Source organism: Rutidosis leptorrhynchoides, chromosome 3 (genome assembly GCF_046630445.1).
Source record: "Rutidosis leptorrhynchoides isolate AG116_Rl617_1_P2 chromosome 3, CSIRO_AGI_Rlap_v1, whole genome shotgun sequence".
NCBI lineage: Eukaryota > Viridiplantae > Streptophyta > Magnoliopsida > Asterales > Asteraceae > Rutidosis > Rutidosis leptorrhynchoides.
This window is the reverse complement of record NC_092335.1, coordinates 531,926,024-531,952,071: the sequence shown is the minus strand read 5'-3', so window position 1 is coordinate 531,952,071 and position 26,048 is coordinate 531,926,024.

Here is a 26,048-nt window from a genome sequence, read left to right as displayed (position 1 = left end):
GATTATTACCTTGTATTAGAATGATAACCTACTGTAAGAATCAAAGATTTCTTGAGGTTGGATGATCACCTTACAAGATTGGAAGTGAGCTAGCAAACTTGAAAGTATTCTTGATTTTATGTAACTAGAACTTGTAGAATTTATGAAGAACACTTAGAACTTGAAGATAGAACTTGAGAGAGATCAATTAGATGAAGAAAATTGAAGAATGAAAGTGTTTGTAGGTGTTTTTGGTCGTTGATGTATGGATTAGATATAAAGGATATGTAATTTTGTTTTCATGTAAATAAGTCATGAATGATTACTCTTTTTTTGTATTTTTATGAGATATTTCATGCTAGTTGCCAAATTATGGTTCCTACATGTGTTAGGTGACTCACATGGGCTGCTAAGAGCTGATCATTGGAGTGTATATACCAATAGTACATACATCTAAAAGCTGTGTATTGCACGAGTACGAATACGGGTGCATACGAGTAGAATTGTTGATGAAACTGAACGAGGATGTAATTGTAAGCATTTTTGTTAAGTAGAAGTATTTTGATAAGTGTATTGAAGTCTTTCAAAAGTGTATAAATACATATTAAAATACTACATGTATATACATTTTAACTGAGTCGTTAAGTCATCGTTAGTCGTTACATGTAAGTGTTGTTTTGAAACCTTTAGGTTTACGATCTTGTTAAATGTTGTTAACCCAATGCTTATAATATCAAATGAGATTTTAAATTATTATATTATCATGATATTATCATGTATGAATATCTCTTAATATGATATATATACATTAAATGTCTTTACAACGATAATCGTTACATATATGTCTCGTTTAAAAATCATTAAGTTAGTAGTCTTGTTTTTACATATGTAGTTCATTGTTAATATACTTAATGATATGTTTACTTATCATAGTATCATGTTAACTATATATATATCCATATATATGTCATCATATAGTTTTTACAAGTTTTAACGTTCGTGAATCACCGGTCAACTTGGGTGGTCAATTGTCTATATGAAACATATTTCAATTAATCAAGTCTTAACAAGTTTGATTGCTTAACATGTTGGAAACATTTAATCATGTAAATATCAATCTCAATTAATATATATAAACATGGAAAAGTTCGGGTCACTACACATCACACCTCCTAATAAAAATCTAATAAAGCTACGATCAGTTAAGGTAGCTACCTGATCATTTATTTCAACACTACATAATAATTCCACACACCATTCTCTATATACACGCCTATGTATATTAAACAAACGTTCCCAATAAGTAAAAGTAGAATTACCATACCTTTGTGTAAGTAATTCTCTGATTGGACCGGCCAATCCCACTGTTTCTAACGGTTCCCAATCTATTACTCTGGGTACTTCAACAACATTAGACTGAAGGGTGTGCAAGTTCCTCTGGTATTTTGGATAATCTATCCAATGTCGGTCAAACCTTAAATTAGGATGTAAATCTGCCAATTCTATATATGAATATGAAATGAATTGATGCGGTAGATTTTGTCTATATTGGTCGTTAATCTCCTGTTCTTCTGCATTCTCAGGAGGAGCATTGTGAGCCTGAGATGCTGATGAAGATTCACCCCTTTCAGTCTGCAAAACACATTAAACACAATTTTTGTGCATCCAAATATGCATTAGTCTTAGCAAAATCATAAATCAAAACAATCATACTGACATGTTTAATCCATATTAAACTTTATATGCATTTTCACAATATTAACAATTCTACACTTTTACAAATAAACATATATGAAAATGTATACAATGTTCTTTAACTTTTATCTCAAATAACATGTCAAAATAATCATTACTAGCAATTAAATAAGTTCCAAATGGCATTCATATCAATTAAATTGAGTTCATGCATTTTTGACTCAAAAAGTCTACTTTAATACTTGAAAATCATGTTTAGGATCAAAGTTTTGATCATTTAGCAACCTAAACATGTTACACTACTCAATTTAGTATAAACTAACAACAAAATTCGGCCATAACCCGTTTATATCAAAAAGCGTCAATTTTGCTCAAGAACACAAACCCTAGATTACTCAAAATTTGAAGTTTAAGGCTTCTAATCATGTTAAATAGCATCAATCTAGGTTATACAAGCATAATAAACAAACAATTTGACCATAATTAAACTAGAAATCATCTAAATCAAATTAGGAATAAATTTATTCAAGAACACTAATAATTCGAATTAAAGAGTGTCTAGATGTAGAAATTACCGATCTCCTTGAGTAACTTCTTGGTAGGATCCTTCTCAACATGATTTTAGCAAAAAATTTGATGTTTAACGGTGAAAAATTTCGATTTTGAGAGCCTTTTTGTGGGTTTTTTCGCAGAAAAATATAAGTGTGGTGTGTTGGGGACTGGTCTGTTCGACCAGTTAACCCCATCTGGGTTTTGATATCTCCACAAGTGCGGATGTGGGCCACTTTAAAGTACCGCGAGTGCGGTTGTTTTCTTTTTTTATAAAAACCTTTAACTAATAAAACATAGATTAATAAATTTTAAAAATTTGTTTCTTTTAAGAATGAGGGCGTTTCGGATCGTTGTTCTAGTCCGTCTCTCAACAAAGTTTTAAAATTTGTTACTTTTTAAGCGTCGTTTTAAAAGCAAAGATTTTTGGATTTTTTTAATGTTTTTGGCATACTTTAATTCAATAAGATTAAAAGTAATGATAATAAAATTTCTCGACCCTCCCTTGGGTAAAGCAATTTCGGTTCAACGACCTAGTTTTCAACTTACGACGAATTTTTAGAAATCACATTTTTAACTTAATGAAATAAAGTACATTTTTATTTTTAAATTCACACCAAACTTAATTTTAAAATGCATAAAATTAAAAATTCATATTATTAAAATTAAAAATTCACACCAAATTTATATTATATTTTTGTTTTTATACATACAAACTTATATTAAGAATATTAATTTTTCAAATATTTACAAACTTAAATATATTGATTTTAAAAAAGTTTACAATAATAATTTAATATTTATATATTAATTTTAAAATTAAGGTAAAAATTAAAAATTAAAAATATTTTTGGTCTTTTTTCCCACTTTAATCAATCAAATATTATCAAAAATATACGCCCCTCTTTTCGGTAAAGTAATTTCGGTTTCATAACCTAGTTTTACTCCTGACGAATTTCTGAAATATTTTGGGTTGATTGATTAAAGATATTTATACCTTAAGAATAAACGGTAAATTTCGCAGTGATGTAATAAATTTTTGTATGATATCAATAATTTCGGTTACGCATACCTAATTTTATTGAATACCAATTTAATACTTTATAGCGAACGATTCAGCGTTTATTATCAAAAGGTTAAAAGCAATAAAAAAATAAAAACTGTACATACTTACCTATGAGATAGAATTCTCAGAGACCTGCTTTAGCCGACTCATAGGAGAGTCGTGTGATTTGGTTCTCCATAGCTATATAAGCGTAACCTCGATTCTTCAATATCTTTTCTTCTAAACATATGAACGGTCCTTCTCTGCATAGAGTAACAAATTCGGTATTTGAATATGTTGGATTGTTCAAACATTTACCTTCGTGTGACCATTTTCCGCGTTTATGACATCTTTCAAGGTCTCGTGCTCTTCTTTTTGTTGCGGACTTTGATTTGTCTTTACCACAATGTATCTTATGATGATCTTTCCTGAGTTCTTTTCTTACTTCATCACATCTGCTTCTTATTACTGACACCAGGTCACTCGGGAGTGTGTCATTATTACGTTTAGTAATCAAAGCGTGTAGCATTAGACCATGGTTCAGATCAAAGGAATTCTTCATCTCGTAAAACCTAAAAAAATAAAAATTCAGAATGGAGGGAGAAGACTAGTTCTTTAGGGTCTGCTAGGGAAAGACCATTCGGATTCCATTCTCGAGAACTGCACGAAAACAGAATATCTAACTCTAATAGAAACATATATTATCCTAAAAAGATTCGAATCTTCCCACACTTAGTTAGCTGTGGTGTCAAAATTGTGATTTACTTCATCTTCAACTTCCATCGGACTATCTATGTAATGTTTAACTCTGTGACCATTAACCTTAAATTCAATTCCATTTAAATTTATTAGTTCTATTGTTCCATATGGAAAAACTCTTTTGACTATGAATGGTCCAGACCATCTTGATTTCAATTTTCCAGGAAATAGCTTGAATCGTGAATTGAAAAGAAGAACTCTGTCTCCTTCTTTGAATTCTTTTGAACTTCTGATTCTTTTATCATGCCATTTCTTCATTCTTTCCTTATAGATTAACGAATATTCGTATGCTTCATGTCTTAATTCTTCTAATTCGTTTAGTTGACTTAACCGTAGACGTCCGGCTTCATGTAAATCAAGATTACATGTCTTCAAAGCCCAAAATACTTTATGTTCAATTTCTACTGGAAGGTGACATACTTTTCTGTAAACGAGTTTAAAAGGTGTGGTTCCAATTGGAGTTTTGTAGGCTGTTCTAAAAGCCCAGAGTGCATCCTCCAATTTCATTGACCATTCCTTCGGATTTGATCCTACGGTTTTCTCTAGAATACGTTTTAAAGCTCGGTTGGTATTTTCAACTTGTCCACTTATTTGTGAATGATAAGCGGTTGAGATTTTATGAGTTACTCCATATCTTTTAAGAACTTTCTCAAGTTGATTATTACAAAAATTAGTACCCCGATCACTTATTAAAGCTTTTGGTGTTCCGAACCTTACAAAAAGACGTTTTAAAAAGTTGAATACAACTCGTGCATCGTTAGTTGGGAGAGCTTGTGCTTCCGCCCATTTAGATACATAATCAATGGCAACGAGAATGTAGAGATTATTATGAGATTTTGGAAATGGACCCATAAAGTCAATACCCCAAACATCAAATACTTCACATACTTGAATGACATTTTGTGGCATTTCATCACGTTGACTTATTTTTCCGGCCCTTTGACAAGCATCACAGGATTTGCAAAAAAGGTGTACGTCTTTAAAAATTGTAGGCCAATAGAATCCAGCATCGTAAACTTTTCTTGCTGTGAGTTGAGGCCCATAATGCCCTCCTGTTGGTCCTTTGTGACAATGGTTTAAGATTTGACTGGCTTCATCCTCGAATACACATCGGCGTATTATTCCATCGGGACAACTATTAAACAAATGTGGATCTTCCCAAAAATAGTGTTTTATATCACTAAAGAATCTCTTTCATTTTTGGTACGACAACCCTTTTTCAAGAAATCCACATACTAAGTAGTTTGCATAGTCTGCAAACCATGGAATTTCACTATAATTTATCTTCAATAGATATTCATCAGGAAAGTTATCTTGTATGGCCGATTCATTTAGAACTTCTAATTCAGGATTTTCAAGACGAGAAAGATGATCAGCGGCGAGATTTTCTGCTCACTTTTTCTCTCGGATTTCAATATCGAACTCTTGTAAGAGTAAGATCCAACAGATTAATCGTGGTTTAGCATCTTGTTTCGAAAATAGGTATCTAAGAGCAGAATGGTCAGTATAGACCACCGTTTTAGCTAGAACGAGATATGAACGAAATTTATAAAAAGCAAAGACAATAGCAAGGAGTTCTTTTTCAGTAGTTGTGTAATTCGTTTGTGCTCCTTGTAACGTCTTACTAGCGTAATAAATAGGTTGAAATAATTCTTCAATCCTTTGTCCTAAAACGGCTCCCATTGCAAAATCACTTGCATCGCACATGTGTTCAAACGGTAGATTCCAATTTGGAGTTATCATGATTGGCGCATTAGTGAGTTTTTCTTTAAGAATATTAAATGATTTGATGCATTCATCTGAAAAGATAAATGGAGCATCTTTTTCTAGGAGTTTATTCATAGGAGTGGCAATTTTAGAAAAATCTTTTATGAAACGTCGGTAAAAACAGGCACGCCTTAGAAAACTCCTAACTCCTCTAACATTGGTGGGATGTGAAAGTTTAGCAATTACATCTACTTTAGCTCTATCCACTTCAATTCATTCCTTTGAAATTTTATGACCAAGAACGATGCCTTCTTTAACCATGAAATGACATTTCTCCCAATTAAGAACTAGATTTGATTGCTTGCATCTAATAAGCATTCGTTCAAGATTAACTAGACATGATTCAAAAGTATCATCGAAGACTGAAAAGTCATCTGTAACGACCCAAACCAAACCACGAACAACCCGCGTAAAATGTGAAATAAATTTTTTTTTGTGATGTTCAGTTGGTGGCGCGGTGCGCCAGGTATTCGCGCGGCGCGCAGAATCACCTGGACAGCCCGCTGTCTCCGGAAGTCAATTACACGAAAATGTTTGACCTTTTCCCGACATAATTAGACAAAACGCTTTCAACCACATACTCATACATGTAAAACTAACACGTTCCATTAATAAAATTAGTTTTACGAAGCGGGGCCCACACGACCCAAATTACAAGTTTAATACATAACGCAAGTTTCGACCACAAAAAGTTTAAATGCCAAACGACACATCGAGCATGGTGTTTGGGGTTAAACTACCCAAGTCTCGGTCGAACTTCCAAAAGCTATAATCCCCGAGCCACTAATCCAAGCGAATACCTTTGCCCTTATCCAAGCCGGATCCTAAAAAGGTAAACAACGAGAGGGTAAGCTAACGCTTAGTGAATGCAATAATTATACATATACATATATAATACACATACTTGCCAGCACTTATACAAATACCTCATACACGCTAGCAATTTACGTAGCATACCATCGCAAGTATAACTCTAAACCCTTCAAGATCACAAGCTAGCACAACAATATCATATATATTACCCGAATAATATAATGTACTACAATAAAACGCGTAATTATGGTTAACCAATAACACAAGGGAATGGTACTTCGAATTTCCCATCGGTGTTCGTAACAACCGTTAGTGTACAACGAAATATATCACTAACCCCTAGGCGACACGGACAACGAAATATCCGTTCAAGCAATCGTTAGTGTACAACGAAATATATCACTAACTCTTGGGCAATTTGGATAATGAAATATCCATCGTTAGTGTACAACGAAATATATCACTAACTCTTGGTGGTATAGACACGTATACCCGGCCCCATCCCCCGCCCTACAAATAGATACATTATATACACACATGTATAATCATTCCACTCACCTTACGCCTTCGGTGAATCAATAAACCAAGCTTGAATCTTCAAGGTAACGCACCTATTATAATGTACATATAATCAATCAACCATTCAAGTTGGTCCAACTCACAACACTCACCATTTCTAAGTCATTTTGACCCATTTGGACACTTACCCTAAAATTGGGTCAACTCAGACCAAATCCCTAACATTAGCCAAGATAGGTTTAAAACACATTTCAACACAAGGTTTATGCATTAATCACAAACATTAACTAACCGAGGTCCATTTTGACCCGTTTGACCAATTTAAGTTCAACACACCCATTTCGGGTCATCCACTAACCTACACAACGCCCACTTACATATATATAAGTGTGCTAGTAATTTGACTAACCAATTTAAGCTCATAAACATAAATTAATACTTTGAAAACCCTAGTTAGTCAACTTTGAGTCTACATGACCCAAATTCACCCAAAAACCCCTAATTCACTAACAAATGGGTTTTATGTGCAACACTACCCAAACCCTAACCCTTAATACAATTAAAGTAAGAAATTAGGTTTTATAACTTACCAACACAATCACCACGTAGCTAGCGACTAGATGAACGACCTTAGAACTCGCACTAAGACCCGATGCAACCTCCTTCTTCCTTTAATGGAGCTCTCTCACTCTAGAACTTCCTCTCTCTCTAGGATTTAATGGAAAGTGATAAGGTAGATGGAAATGGAGTAAATAAGACTCCAACAACTGATCCCAAGCCTTAAAGTCAGGTCCCATGTGAATTTACCAAAAAGCCCTTAAAATATCTAATTTAAAAGCAACAGATGAGCTGTCAGCACGTAATGGCACGGCGCACCATAATTCTGCGCGGTGCGCAGATAGCCTGGGTAGAATTCTTTTTCCTTTTAAAGTATACAACGAAACCTCCACTATACAAGTAACTTAATTACACATATGTACAAGGAAAAATATTCGGGTCTTACAACTCTCCCCCACTTACATCAGAGCGCGTCCTCGCGATCCAAGCCGCATGACAAGAGGGAAGATAAACCAACACAAATTCTTTTGGTTCCCATGTAAACTCGGAACCTTTACTATGATGCCATTGAACCTTAAAGGTCCTCACCTCCTTGTTACGTAACATTTTCACTTTCTCATCAAGTATAGCAATCGGCTCTTCAACATATTCTAACTTGTTGTTTAGTACAATTTCGTCTAATGGCATCCATGAGGAATCATCCGCAAGACACTTACGGAGATGGGAAACATGAAATGTGTTATAAATCCCCGCAAGTTCTTCGGGCAATTCCAATCGATATGCAACTTCACCAACACGAGCTAAAACCTTAAATGGCCCAATAAACCGAGGAGCTAGCTTTCCCCGTTTTCGAAATCGAATAATACCCTTCCATGGCGAAACCTTAAGCATCACCATATCACCTTCTTAAAACTCGATCGGTCGCCTAGGTTTATCGACATAAGATTTTTGTCTATCTTGCGCCGCCTTTAAACGAGCCCGAATCATATCGATTTTACTATTTGTCTCCAATACCAAGTCGGTGCTCCCGACTTCCCTTTGACCCACTTCGCCCCAACAAATTGGGGTCCGACACCTTCTACCATATAACATCTCATATGGCGGCATTCCAATACTAGTGTGAAAACTATTATTGTACGAGAATTCCACCAAAGGCAAATGTTCATCCCAACTACCACCGAAATCAATAATACACGCACGTAACATATATTCCAACGTTTGACTCGTACATTCGGTTTAACCATCCGTTTGAGGATGGCATGCCGTGCTCATATTCACCCTCGTACCCATATCTTCATGAAACTTCTTCCAAAATCGAGAAGTAAAACGCGTGTCCCGATCCGAAACAATAGACGCGGGAACGCCGTGTCTCGATATCACCTCCTTAATGAACATCTTCACGAGTGCCTCCGATGTAATTGCTTCTTTAATAGGAAGAAACAATGCACTCTTCATCAATCTATCGACAATCACCCAAATAGTGTCAATTTGGGTTCTTGCCGTTTTCGGCAACTTGGTAATAAAATCCATGGTAATATGCTCCCACTTCCACATCGGAATTTCTAGCGGTTTCAACTTACCATACGGCTTTTGGTGTTCGACTTTAACTTGCAAACACGTAACGCATTGCTCAACATACTTAACAACGTCGCGTTTCATGCCCGGCCACCAATAATCTTTCCTCAAATCATGGTACATCTTCGTCGCACCCGGATGTATGGAATACTTAGACTTGTGCGCCTCATCAAGAAGCACCTTTCGGAAATCACCCATCTTAGGCACCCACACTCTTTCTTGAAAAGACAACAAACCACGCGAACCCATCGTAATGAATTCCGATTGCCCCACAATTCGTTCCACATGTTTGTTGTGAACGTAAGCCTCTATTTGAATCACACCAAGTTTTTCAAGAAAATCGTTAGTAATAATCATACGTAACAATCCCAATCGTAACGCCGGATGTTGACTCTTTCGACTTAACACATCCGAGACTACATTCGCCTTGCCAGGATGGTAAAGTATTTTACAATCATAATCTTTCACCACGTCCATCCACCTACGTTGACGATAATTCAAATCCCGTTAATCAAAAAGATGTTTCAAACTCTTGTAATCCGAATAAATCGTACACTTGACACCATACAAGTAGTGGCGCCAAGTTTTCAAAGCATGAACCACCGCCGCTAATTCAACATTATGAGTTAGGTATCTCTTTTCATGTTCCTTTAATTGACGAGAGGCGTAAGCAATGACTTTACCTCGTTGCATTAGAACACACCCGAGCCCATTCAAAGAAGCATCACAAAAAACCGTCATATCATCTACACCTTTCGACAACACTAAGACCGGAGCTTGACACAATTTCTCTTTCAACAATTTAAAAGCGATTTCTTGCTCGTTCTCCCAATTGAACCTCGTATTCTTCCTTGTCAACTTAGTTAATGGAGAAGCAATCTTTGAAAAGTCTTGGATAAACCGACGATAATAACCGGCCAATCCGAGAAAACTTCAGATTTCCGTAGGCATAGTCGGTTGTCCCCAAATCTTCACCGTCTCTATCTTCCCCGGATCTACTTGAATACCATCCTTGTTCACAATATGGCCAAGGAATTGAACTTCCCTTAGCCAAAATTCACATTTCGAGAACTTATCATATAACTTCTCTTTTCTCAAAGTCTTCAACACCTCGCATAAATGATGTTCATGTTCCTTCATACCCTTAGAGTAGACAAGAATATCGTCAATGAACACAATTACCGACTTGTCCAACATAGGTTGGCACACTCGATTCATAAGATCCATGAATGCCGCCAGTGCATTCGTAAGACCAAAAGGCATAACTACAAACTCAAAATGCCCGTAACGCGTACGAAAAGCCGTTTTCTCAATATCTTCCTCACGGACCCGCATTTGGTGATAGCCGGACCATAGGTCAATTTTAGAGAAATACGTCGCACCTTGGAGTTGATCAAATAAATCATCAATCCTAGGCAATGGATAACAGTTCTTGATTGTCACTTTGTTCAACTCCCGATAATCAATGCACTTACGCATACTTCCGTCTTTCTTTTTCACGAATAAAACCGGAGCGCCCCAAGGCGAAGCACTCGGTCGAATAAAACCCTTCTCAAGTAACTCTTGGGTTTGATTTAAAAATTCTTGCATTTTCGTCGGTGCTAAACGATAAGGATTTTTAGCAATGGGAGTAGCTCCCGGAACAAACTCAATGCGAAATTCAACTTGTCTTTCCGCCGAAACACCCGGTAACTCATCCAGAAAAACATCTTCAAATTCACTTACCACCGGAATTTTACGAATGGGTGGTGGCTCATCATGAGTATCAACAACATGGGCAAGAAAAGCCATGCCACCACTACCAAGGAAACGACGTGGCCGTGCATAAGTGCATATCGGCACAAGTCTTCTACGCTTATCACCATGAATAATTAGCTCTCCCCCACTTGGGGTCTTCACACGAATAGATTTCTCATGGCATGCAATATCGGCTCTATTATGATCGAGCCAATCCATACCAACCACGATATCAAAATCACCCAAAGTCATCGGGATGAGGTCAATTTTAAAGTTCTCGGAACCAAACACAACATTACAATCCTTAAACACATCAACCACTAGCACCGTCTTGCCATCCGCTATTTTGACTTCTACCGGACGACTTAACTTAGCTAACGGTTTATTAATTTTAGGCACAAATTTTGGAGACACAAACGATAAATTTGCACCGCTATCAAATAGAATCTTTGCCGGACTAGAGTTAACCATGAAAGTACCTAAAACGACTTCATTGGATTGCTTGGCTTCATCGTTGGTCATCAAATAATTACGTCCCCTAGCCGACCCCGCCGCCTTCTCTATTCTCTTAACTTGATTATTTCGGAGTTCTGGGTACTCCGACTTTCGGTGCCCTTCTTGTTGACAATTGAAACATGTGATCACATTAGTACGCGGTTTTGGGCAATCACGAGAGTAGTGACCTTTTTGCCCACAATTGTAATATGTGGTCACGTGAACACTAGGAGCACCCTTCTTTGCACTACCAACACTTTCGGATATTCCCTTACTTTTCTTGTTCGAAAAATTAGAAGCTTTGAACTTCCTTTTACTTGGCGCATAACTAACCGGACTCGGAGCTTGCGCTTCAAACCCGTTCGCCACCACCAAGAGCTTAGCAAAAGTCTCAACATGACCAATACTAATTTTACCCTTCAAATCTCTAAGGGTCGCATGAAAGTCTTCCATTAACAATTGATCATTCCCCACATACTCGGGGCAAAAACGCGCCTTGGCGAGAAAATTGGTTTTGAGAGTGTTTAGGTCCAAAGACCCTTGACGCATGTTCCTTAACTCGTTGCACAATTTGTAAAGATCCGCTTGCGTACGATATTCAAGGAAAAACTCCTTCTTGAACTCCGCCCAAGATAACCCTACGAAAGCCGCATCACCCACCATATCAATCTTACCATCGAGCCAATCTTTAGCATGTCCCCTTAGCAAACTAGTAGCAAGCCTTGTCTTTTTCTCGGGAGGGCACTCGGTCGTGCGAAAACAACCTTCAACATCAGAAATCCAAGCCGCACTTTTCATGGGGTCGGGATCCCCGTGAAAGTAAGGAGGCTTAGTCGCCAAGAAGTTCTTGTAGCTAAACTCCAACTCGCCTATAATTTGAGGTCTAGGAAACCTCCTTTTAACTTCTTCTTTAACGGCATTGGTCATTCGTTCTTGAATCATATCGACAATTTGTTCCGAAACCGACTCTTCGAGAATTTGCTTAACCTTTCGAGAGAAAACCGAAACATAGTTTTCTAGAGTGGCCTCTATTTTGGTGGTCATCTCGTCCGTTTCCTCCACATGAGAAGGACCATCGTTGCCATTCGTATCCACCGGGGCAAAAAAAAAAATTTGTGCTGTTCAGTTGGTGGCGCGGCGCGCCAGGTATTCGCGCGGCGCGCAGAATCACCTGGACAGCCCGCTGTCTCCGGAAGTCAATTACACGAAAATGTTTGACCTTTTCCCGACATAATTAGACAAAACGCTTTCAACCACATACTCATACATGTAAAACTAACACGTTCCATTAATAAAATTAGTTTTACGAAGCGGGGCCCACACGACCCAAATTACAAGTTTAATACATAACGCGAGTTTCGACCACAAAAAGTTTAAATGCCAAACGACACATCGAGCATGGTGTTTGGGGTTAAATTACCCAAGTCTCTGTCGAACTTCCAAAAGCTATAATCCCCGAGCCACTAATCCAATCGAATACCTTTGCCCTTATCCAAGCCGGATCCTAAAAAGGTAAACAACGAGAGGGTAAGCTAACGCTTAGTGAATGCAATAATTATACATATACATATATAATACACATACTTGACAGCACTTATACAAATACCTCATACACGCTAGCAATTTACATAGCATACCATCGTAAGTATAACTCTAAACCCTTCAAGATCACAAGCTAGCACAACAATATCATATATATAACCCGAATAATATAATGTACTACAATACAAAGCGTAATTATGGTTAACCAATAACACAATGGAATGGTACTTCGAATTTCCCATCGGTGTTCGTAACAACCGTTAGTGTACAACGAAATATATCACTAACCCCTAGGTGACACGGACAACGAAATATCCGTTCAAGCAATCGTTAGTGTACAACGAAATATATCACTAACTCTTGGGCAATTTGGACAACGAAATATCCATCGTTAGTATACAACGAAATATATCACTAACTCTTGGTGGTATAGACACGTATACCCGGCCCCATCCCCCACCCTACAAATAGATACATTATATACACACATGTATAATCATTCCACTCACCTTACGCCTTCGGTGAATCAATAAACCAAGCTTGAATCTTCAAGGTAACGCACCTATTATAATGTACATATAATCAATCAACCATTCAAGTTGGTCAAACTCACAACACTCACCATTTCTAAGTCATTTTGACCCATTTGGACACTTACCCTAAAATTGGGTCAACTCACACCAAAACCCTAACATTAGCCAAGATAGGTTTAAAACACATTTCAACACAAGGTTTATGCATTAATCACAAACATTAACTAACCGAGGTCCATTTTGACCCGTTTGACCAATTTAAGGTCAACACACCCATTTCGGGTCATCCACTAACCCACACAACGCCCACTTACATATATATATATATATAAGTGTGCTAGTAATTTGACTAACCAATTTAAGCTCATAAACATAAATTAATACTTTGAAAACCCTAGTTAGTCAACTTTGAGTCTACATGACCCAAATTCACCCAAAAACCCCTAATTCACTAACAAATGGATTTTATGTGCAACACTACCCAAACCCTAACCCTTAATACAATTAAAGTAAGAAATTAGGTTTTATAACTTACCAACACAATCACCATGTAGCTAGCGACTAGATGAACGACTTTAGAACTCGCACTAAGACCCGATTCAACCTCCTTCTTCCTTTAATGGAGCTCTCTCACTCTAGAACTTCCTCTCTCTCTAGGATTTAATGGAAAGTGATAAGGTAGATGGAAATGGAGTAAATGAGACTCCAACAACTGATCCCAAGCCTTAAAGTCAGGTCCCATGTGAATTTATCAAAAAGCCCTTAAAATATCTAATTTAAAAGCAAGAGATGAGCTGTCAGCCCGTAATGGCGCGGCGCGCCATAATTCTGCGCGGCGCGCAGATAGCTTGGGCAGAATTCTTTTTCCTTTTAAAGTATACAACGAAACCTCCACTATACAAGTAACTTAATTACACATCATCCATGAAAACTTCTATGCATTCTTCTATCATGTCGTGAAAAATCACCATCATGCACCTTTGAAAGGTTGCAGGGACATTGCAAAGTCCAAATGGCATGCGTTTGTAAGCAAAAGTACCATAAGGGCACGTGAACATGGTTTTCTCTTGATCCTCGGGTGCTATTAGAATTTGAAAGTATCCAGAAAAACCGTCAAGAAAATAATAGTAACTATTTTCGGCTAATCTTTCCAACATTTGATCAATGAAAGGTAAGGGAAAGTGATCTTTTCTGGTGGCGTCATATAATTTTCTATAATCAATACAAACACGCCATCCTGTTACAGTCCTAGTAGGAATAAGCTCATTTTTCTCATTTGTGATGACAGTCATGCCACCCTTCTTAGGTACGCATTGAACTGGGCTTACCCATGGACTATCAGAGATTGGATAAATTAAACCTGCATCTAGCAGTTTAATAATTTCTTTCTTAACAAAATCTTGCATATTAGGATTTAGTCTTCATTGGCGTTGCACATACGTTTTATGACCTTCTTCCATAAGGATTCTATGTGTGCAATACGAAGGACTTATGCCTTTAATGTCATGAATCTTCCATGCAATAGCTGATTTATGAGCTTTTAGCACAGAAATGAGTTGAGATTTTTCATTTTCTGTAAGAAAAGACTATATTATTATAGGTAATTCAGATTCACCATGTAAATAAGCATATTCCAAATGGTTTGAAAGTGGCTTTAACTCTAATGTCGGTGGTTCTTCTATCGATGATTTGTATCGATATCTGTCTTCCTCTTTTAGCATTTGAATTTCTTCTGTTGTTGGTTCGTATTCATTAGCCATGAGTGCGGCTAACATTTTAGCTTCATCAATTGGTTCAGTTCCTTCTCCTAAAGAACATTCTCCTTTTCCTTGTAATTCTGGAAATTCTTCTAACAATTCTGCATGTGAATCTATAGTTTGAATATAATAACATGTATCATCTGCAGATTACGATTGTTGCATGGCTCTATCAACAGAAAAAAGGTAACACTCTCGTCCTCTATACTTAGGGTCAGTTTCTTACCAAACACGTCTATTATTGCTTTAGCCGTGTTTAAGAATGGTTTTCCTAATATGAGAGGAACTCGAGAATCTTCTTCCATGTCCAGAATAACAAAATCTACTGGAAATACTAAAGTACCAACTTTAACTAGCATGTTCTCCATTATCCCTCTAGGATATTTTACTGATCGATCTGCTAGTTGTATGCTTATTCGTGTTGGTTTCAATTCTCCGAGGTCTAGTTTAGTGTATAGTGAATACGGCATTAGATTTATACTAGCACCTAAGTCTGCCAATGCTTCTATTGAACTAAGACTACCCAGAAAACATGGAATTGTGAAACTTCCTGGATCTGAAAGTTTTTCTGGTATCTTATTCAATAGTACTACAGAACAATTAGCATTCATTGTAACAGTCGAGAGTTCTTTCATTTTCTTTCTATTTGTGATTAGATCTTTCAGAAATTTAGTATATCTAGGCATTCCTGAAATTACATCAATGAAAGGAAGATTTACATTTATCTGTTTAAACATATCCAAGAATTTAGATTGCTCGGCTTCAAGTCTCTCTTTTCTCATTTTACTCGGGTAAGGAAGTGGTGGTTGGTATGGTTTAACATAAGGTTTTGCCTTAACTGTGTTATCTTCATTAACCTTTTCAACTACCGGTTCTGTTTCCTTATCTTGCTCAGATTGTGGTTCTTGTGGAGTAGGAATAGAGTCATCAGAAATTACAGGTATTTCAGGTGGTTTAAGTGTAATACCACTTCTTGTGGTAATGGCTTTAGCTGTTTCATTCCGGGGGTTAGCATTTGTATCGCTAGGTAGACTTCCCGATTTTCTTTCACCTATCAACCTTGCTAGGTTGCTTACTTCTTGTTCCAAATTTTGAATAGAAGCTTGTTGATTTCTAAATGCTTGAGGATTTTGTTCATTGGTTTGTTTCTGAGATGTGAAAAATTGCATTTGAGATTCAACTAGCTTTGACATCATATCTTCTAAATTTGGCTTTTTATCATCGGTTTGTGGTGGTTTATTTGGAAAAATAGGTCTTTGCTGATTGTAAGTATTATTAGATACTTGTTGATTACTAGGACCTTGTTGGTTGTTGTATGGAACATTTCGGTTATAATTCTGGTTTTGATTGTAGATTGGTCTTGGCGGTTGATAATTATTCTGATAATTATTTCCAGGCTTTTGGTTCATGTATGAAATATTCTCTCTTTGTTCCATTGTTTGTTCAATACTGAGACAATCTTTTGTCAAATGTGGTCCTCCACACTGCTCACAACTAATTTGTATTGAGTGAATATCTTTAGTCATCTATTCCATTCGTCTCTCGACAGCATCTATCTTTCCGAAAATGGAATCTAAGTCATGGCTAGAATCGGCTCTAGCTGATTTAGATGATCTAACGATATCTTTTTCTTGATGCCACTCATGAGAGTGGGAAGTAGTGTTATCAATAATTTTGTAAGCTTTAGTTGCGTTTTCTTCATAATGGAACCACCAGCTGCTATATCGATATCTTTTCGTGTAGTGATGTCGCATCCTTGGTAGAATATTTGTACTATTTGATAAGTGTCTAAACCATGTTGCGGACATCCTCTCAACAACTTTCCAAATCTTATCCACGCCTCATATAGAGTTTCATTTGGCTTTTGCGTGAACGTAACTATTTCTCCTTGAAGTCTTATGGCTTTAGATGCTGGAAAGAATTGTTTAAGAAAATTTTCAACTAAAACGTCCCATGTATCAATCGCCCCTTCAGGTAACGATTCTAACCAATCTTTGGCTTCTCCCTTTAAAGTCCAGGGAAATAACATGAGATATATTTGTTCATCCTCCACTTCTATAATTTTAAATAGAGTACATATCCTATTAAAGATACGAAGATGTTCGTTTAGATCTTCCTTCGGCGCACCACTAAATTGGCATTGATTAGTTACCATGTGTAGGATTTGTCCTTTGATTTCATAATCTGGCGCATTAATGTCTGGTTGAGTAATTGCGTAACCTTGGCCAGTGCGTTTAGCTCTCATTCGGTCTTCAATACTTAGAGGTTCCAGATTTTCCATGATTGAATTTGTTGAATCTGAATCACTAGAGGATTCGGATTTAACAGTTTGTTCCTCGACAATCTCTGTTTGAATGATTGGTGGTTCCGGAGGAAAGATTAATGGTTCAGGATCTCTGAATTGTCCCTGATTCTCAATTGTGAGATCGGGTTCAAAAAATAGATTATCGGAAATTTGAATTGGAGTACTTAGTCGACTTGATGAAGATTCTAAAGAAAAATCAACGGCGACAATATTGGCTAGATGTCTTGATCGAGTTACAGGTGGTGAACATATGAAAGGTGGTGAACGTTTTGCTCGGTGCATTCACTGAATATCCTATTAGTTATAAAAGATAAAAATTATATAAGTTATCAAATTAATAGACTTTTCTGCTTTTGCCCACGTTTCGAATAGCCAATAGATGCAGTAGGGAGCCAGAACCCTTTAAATCGGAAGCTCACAACTCAGCCACTAACAAATCTAACTATTACTACGAAGCAGAAAATTTGGATGTCTATCAATTTAACCGCTTAAAATAATTTTTTGTTGAAAAAAAATAAAAAATAAAGAAAATTCTATGTCCTAGAAACTAGAGCGGCGAGAAATAAGGAAGAAAAAGAGCGCGTCGGAAAACGTCAAAAAAAATAAAAGGTCGAAAAACAAAAATAAGAAAGTAAAGTGTCGAAACTTAAAAATCTAAAAACTAAATATTAAAACTTGCGTCTAAAGGTATTAAAGCTTAAAAGGAAAACTATATCCAGAACGGCAATAACTTAAAAAGGTACTAAAATATATTAAAACGGCGTCGCAAAATTCTAAAGCATCTAAATCTTAGTCTAAAGAAAAAGCACTTAAGGGATTTTACGACAAAGCCTAAAAGTTTAGAAATAAAAATAACTACGGCAAAATACTACACTTAAAACTAATTACGAGCGATAAAAATACAAATTACGTACTAAATAATAAAAATATACAATTTATAAAAAGAGACAAAAAATGATAAAATTACTAATTTTTATAAAAATATTATTTTTATATTATTATTTTTTATAAAAGTATTAATTTTATAAATAATAAAACTAATTTAAACTAAATATTACAAATTAAATAAAATTAAAACTAATTAATAAAATAAATAACCCTAATTAGGGTTTAATAATAATAATATTTATTAATTTAAACCCTAAATCGTAATAATTATTGTCCAATGTTTGACCTGTCAGAAACCTCCGCGAGTGCGGATCCCAGCTGGCAAAAAGTACCGCGAGTGCGGACTATGCAAACTCAGCTGAGGTGCAGGTCAAATTTGTGCAGGTTCAGTGTTATTTTTATTTTTTTACTTTTTAATTTTTCTGTTTTTAATATATATAAAATATAAATATAACTTATTACTTTTTTTATAACTTTTTCACAAAAAATAATAAAATATAAACTTTTTAATTTAACTAAACTTAAAATATATAGATATATTTTTCTTTTTCTTGTATTTTTAATATTTAAAACGTATATTTTTATAGAAATAGATTACGGCTTAATAAAAATCTTTTTTTATAGCGTTTCACTTTCGGCGTTGAACTTTCCCCGACAGCAGCGCCAAAAATACTTGATGTGCGTAGTGGTGTATAAGAAATAGCTTATATTTTACTACGAAATACTATTAAATACGATACAATTTTACACAAGTTATTTTTTTTATTTATAGAGTGGATATACCTAAACCTTGCTACAACACTTATAGGCAGTGTACCTAATCGTACAGTAGTGTAGTTTTTAGTAAGTCCGGTTCGTCCACAGGGAACTAGCCAAGTTTAACGCTATATTTTTAAAAACTATATTTGTATAAATATATATAAAAATATAAGTAGTATTATTATTATTATAAAAGGGGATTTTTACCGTTTAATGACCGGTTTGTCGATTTTAAAACTTTAGTCGCAGTTAAAACCTAATGCAAAATATTAAAAATAACTTAATTTAAAGCTTAAAGTAAATAACGATAAATAAAAGTGCGATAAATGAAATGACAGTAAATAAAAGTTGCGATAATTAAAAAGTACGATAATTAAAAGTGCGATAAATAAAATGACAGTAAATGAAAGTGCGATAAAATATGAAATAAATGAATTATGCTTATTTAAACTTCCATAATCATGATGTTTGACGTGTTGATTTTAGTTTATTGCCATGGGTTAATTATCCTTTTTCCTGGATTATTCAATATGTCCATCTGGTTTTTATCCATAACAGTCCATCAGTCATAAATATAAAGTGCGAGCATCCTCATCAAATTATTCTTATATCCGAAGTCAAATATTCCAACTAATTGGGGACTTAAACTGTAATTACACCAATTTTCCTTGTATATAATTCACCGATATTTTAATAAGTCCATTGACTATTAATCCATTCCCGTGTCCGGTCAAATGAACGATTATTAGTACTTATAAATATCCCGCCCATCGTGTCCGATTGAGTGTATATGGTTATTTATAGGTACGTCCAATTGTAAATCTTTATATTAAATTAACGAACTATCATTCAATTAAACAAATATAAAGCCCATTAATAGCCCATAGTCTAATTTCCACAAGTGTTATTCTTTTGTCCAAACCCCAAATATGGTACAAAGCCCAATTACCCCATATTTAATATTTAGCCCAACATCATGATTACTTTGATTTAAATAAGCATAATAATAACTTAGCTATGAGACATTAATTTAAAAAGGTTGAACATAACTTACAATGATTAATAATAGCGTAGCTTTATACGGACATAATTTCGACTTACACACTTACAACATTCGCTAACATACCCTTATTATTATTAAATTAAAATTAAAATTAAAATTATAAATTATATATATATATATATATATATATATATATATATATATATATATATATATATATATATATATATATATATATATATATATATATCATAGAGATTGAGAGATAGATTAGAAAAAGGTGTGGTTTTTCGTGCAGAATTCGATGCCTTTTATAGCCTCACATTTCACTCTATATCTCCGCGAGTGCTGAACTTTTAAGCTTTAAACATCCGCGAGTGCGGAGGTCTGAAATCCAGCTCACAAATTGAATTAAACATGGGCTGCTTTGATTAAAATAATATATAATATATATATATATAATTAATTATATATAATATTATATTCTTGTGCATAGTTGATTTGTAATTTTTGGTCCGTTGCGTCGCACGCTGAAAGTTGGTTCATGTCTCGGTTCCGGATTTTCGAACGCCTTTTCGTACAATTTAATATCTTGTACTTTGTGTTTCACGGCTTGTATTCTTGTAATTTTTAGACGTTTCTCATCAATAATTTGAACCACTTTGATTGTACTTTGTACTTTTTAGCTTTTTGGTCATTTGCGTCTTCAATTCGTCGAATCTGTCTTTTGTCTTCACCTTTTATTATTTAAACGAATATCACTTGTAAATAGAACAACTGCAACTTAAAACTTGCCTTTCTTGAAGGATAATGCTATGAAATATATGTTCGTTTTTAGCATTATCAGAAAACGAAAGCATGAAGCTCCGAAATATAATGAAAAATATAAAGCCCGAAAACAACCCCGAAATTACAAACCGTGTATATCAATGCGTATAGCAATATAAAGACACGGGAGAATGAAAAACACTATAACCCCAAGGTAATAGTAGAAGAAAATAACCTCCTCTAGTGGCAGATGAAAAAGAAGAATGAAGGATACGATAGCCAAGAAAATATCAAGAATCAGAATTGGATGAAGCATTTTCACAATCTTTTGTAAGTATGAAATAAGGAAGAAGATTATAGGTGTGGTGAAAATAAATGAAATGGAAGAGTCAATTTATAGCAAAATATCAGACATACCAATCGAGGCAGATTACGCATTTAATCAAAGGAAATCATAATTTCCTTAATTCCCGAAGAATCAAATCTTATTTAGATTATGAAGATTTTCTATTCCTTAAATTCCGGAAATCAATCGTTACTACTTCAAGAGATAAGACGAATCTTTATTCCTTTATTTCACTCTTTTACGATAACTTCTCTCATACGCTTCGAGAAATCGGATTATTTTATTCATATTATTCAACGATGATAAAATTCTATTTATCAACTCATATTCGTCATGAAAAAAATTTTATTGTTAGCCAGGACAACCTCACTCAAATTTCGGGACGAAATTTCTTTAACGGGTAGGTACTGTGATGACCCGAAAATTTCTGACCAAATTTAAACTTAATCTTTAACGTTTCTGACACGATAAGCAAAGTCTGTAAAGTTGAATCTCAAAATTTTAAACTATTCAATTACCCTTCGTTGTTCACGATGATTCACTAACAATTATATGTAAATAGATACGTATACTATAACTTGAAAATGTAACAAAGTATTAAGTATATGATACTGTGCATTAAACTTATTGGTTTGATTATCTGATTGATATATTTTACTACGGAGTTAAAAGATTATGCCAAACGATTGAATTAAAATATATTTACTGAGTCCCTTAAGGATTATGATATTATTATAGGTCCACGTTGATTTGGGAAATCGTTCATTTTTACCGATATTCGAAATAAATGGTAAAATGTTTGTTTAAATAACGTTATCTGGACACATACAATAATAAAGAATATTAACTGTTGGAATTAGATATATGAATAACTTGCGATATGTATTTAAAAACGTGTTTATTAATATTGAAAATTTATATTTAACAATACGATAAAATATAATATTAACTTGGTTATGAAACGTTTTGATTTAAAACTATATACTTTGATAACGAGAAGATTATTTATAGAATTAAATGACCAAAACACTCAAATATATAAGTTATATTTCGAGTGGTATAGTTTATGGATAATTTAAGTCTATATTTTGACAAAGGTACGAGTCACGAAACGTAAAGTGCGAGTTTTCTCAGTGTACGAAGGGACGTTCGAAAAACCGGAACCGGGACATAAATCGAGTAACGACGTACGAGTCATCGGAACGAAAATTACAAGTCAACTATGCACATGAATTTAATATAATATATAATTAATTATATAAATTATATATTATATTTATATTATAAAATCATGTCGACGAGAATAAAAACAATGGATTGTGAGCTGGAAAAGGCATCCATGCGATCGCATGGAATTTGCCTTACTGAACCATGCGATCGCATGGCTGAGGAAATGAGGCCATGTCTTTAAATTCGAACATTTTCGTTTCATTTGTGCACACACATATACATCCGATATATATATCTCCCTCTGTTCTCAATATTTTTATTATTTATATTATTATTATTATTATTATTAAGATTCATATTATTATTATTAGTAGTAGTATTATTATTATTAGTATTATACATAAAATACTACGACGAGGTTATGAGCGTGTCACTTTCAAAAATGGGTTTTCGAGCGGGATAGATCTAAGGAAACTATGGGTTATAACTATGGAGGTTATGGGTAATGTTCATGGGTATTATTGGCAAGTCAAACCTAGTGTTTATCATCTCCGTTGCGTCTACGTACTTTCCTGCAATATTGAATCACAATATTGATACGTGAGCATTCATATCTTATCTTTTATATATTAATAGTGTATACATGTGTAGTGCTCGAGTAGATATGTTTAGGCATGCTTGTATGCTAAATTTCGTCGTTAAAAAGTTTATGATGAATCACGAATTAAATACATATATTACTGATAAAAGGTATATGATATGCATGTTTTTGGAAAGCTGGCGAAAAATCAATAACTTTTCATTTAGATATCGAATAGTTTCGATGAACGGATTAAAAGATATTATCAACTGAATTATAATTGACGTTAATTGAAATTGCTTTTGAATTTGCAATTAAGATTTAAACAACTTGTTTACGAGATTGATAAAATGGATTTTTAAATATTACCAGCCGAGTAAATGAATCCTTATTTAAGGCACGTCTCGTTTTGTTGAACAATTGTCAAAATTGATTGTTTTATCATGTTTTAAAGCCTTATAAAAACTATAGACTAATTTTACAAGAATTGGGAAACTATGTGAAATGTTAAAATGTTTCGATTGCCATGATCATTCAACTATAGTATTAAGTCAGATTGACTTTTTGAAATGACTTTTGATAAATTTTTGTATGTTGATCTCGAGCATTAGGATTATGATACACTATGACCTGACCTAGCTTGATAGACAATTTATTGACCAACATATGTTCTCTAGGTTGAGATCTACGGTTATTTGGTAATCCAAGTTTCAGTCACATTTTGGTGAACGACTTTATATGCTGCTAAGGTGAGTTTCATTTGCTCCATTTTTAATTGCTTTTGCAATATATATTTTTGGGCTGAGAATACATGCACTTTATTTTAAACGCAATGGATACAAGTACATACTAAATTCTACACTGAGTTTGAATCGAAAATCCCTTAGCTTTGGTAACTAGTAACTGCCAGTTATAAGAACTGGTGGGCGCGAGTAGTTGTATATGGATCCATAGGGCTTGACATCCCCGTCTGTTCCAGGTATAGAAATCCTAGCCTGAACTATAAAACAGACATATGCTATTTGAGTTTAGTACACGTTGGTTTGCGTGTATTGTACATGTTGGTTGCATGTATGTTAAAACAGGGGTACTTATTATTTAGATGTTAAAGTTTAGTTACCAGGGTGCTCAATCTTGTAGAATATTTTGATAAACGTTTCTGGATGAAACAACTGAAATCTAGTGATCCACCTTTATATACAGATTATACGAAACATTAAAACTATAAACTCACCAACCTTTGTGTTGACACTTGTTAGCATGTTTATTCTCAGGTTCCCTAGAAGTCTTCCACTGTTTGCTTATATGTTATACAAGATATGTGCATGGAGTCATACATGCTTTATTTGAGAAAACGTTGCATTCACAAATCATCACCATCTATCTTATTTTGACTGCATTGTCAACAGAAGTATCATTGTAAACTATTATATTATGGTGATTGTCTATATGTAGAAATAATCAGATATTGAAAACCTTTGATTTAAATATTCATTTATGGTGTGCCTTTTCAAAAGAATGCAATGTTTACAAAACGTATCATATAGATGTCAAATACCTCGCAATGAAATCAATGAATGACGTGTTCGTCCAAGTGGATTTGGAACGATCGTCACACAGACGTATGCTATTTGAGTTTAGTACACGTTGGTTTGTGTGTATTGTACATGTTGGTTTCATGTATGTTAAAACAGGGGTACTTATTATAACGTTAAAGTTTAGTTACCAGGGTGCTCAATTTCGTAAACGTTTCGGATGAAACAACTAAAATCTTGTGATCCATCTTTATTTACAGATTATGCGTAACATTAAAACTATGAACTCACCAACCTTTGTGTTGACACTTTTAAGCATGTTTATTCTCAGGTTCCTAGAAGTCTTCCGCTATTTGCTTATATGTGATACAAGCTATGTGCATGGAGTCATACATTCTTTATTCTAGAAAACGTTGCATTCACAAAATCATCACCATGTATCTTATTTTGACTGCATTATCAACAGATGTAGTATTGTAAACTATTATTTACGGTGATTGTCTATATGTAGAAATCATCAAACGTCAAAAACCTTGGAATTTGATATTCAATTATGGTGTGTCTTTTCAAAAGAATGCAATGTTTACAAAACGTATCATGTAGAGGTCAGTACCTCACTGTGAAATCGATGAATGATGTATTTGTCCAAATGAATTTGGACGGGTCATCACATAGGGTGTTCCCCAAGTATGAAATCCCTCAAATCCGGCTCAAAATTTTATCCAAAAATATGTCCAGCCACAATTTGCTCCCAATGGCCGCAATTTACGCCCATCCGAAAAAAGTGGGCGCCTCCTTATGCCCGTTCTGATCCTGATGATGATTTTGGTCTGATCCCAGGGGCAATTTACTCTCCCCAGCCACAATTTGCAGCTGGGCTCCTGCTTTTTCACCTTCTTCTCATTTAAACTCCATTTTTCGCGTTTTCGAACCAAATCGTTACCCGTTATGAAAACCTTATAAAATAGCTTTTTAAACCTCGAATATGCACATAAAATTCATCTCTTATTATCGAACATGATCGGCATTTATGACCCGATCAGACAACTCCAATCTAGCGCTCGGGAATGGTTCGCTAAGCTACCTCCGCTGAGCGTTTCCAGTTTTGCTGATCTAAGAACAAAGTTCATCCAATGTTTTCAGAACTTTAAAAGGACATAGTTAATGCATTTGGACGTGCATGGGATAAAACAGAGATGACGCGAATCGTTTTCAAACTTCACTACCAGGTTTAGGTTGGAATGTCAAAAGATACCTGATTTGCCGGAGTCACAGCATATCTTCGCTTACATCATGGGAATATGCCAGATCAGACACTTGTCGTTAGTTATGTCCATGACATGAATGTTACTGAAAACTTTTGTGGACACC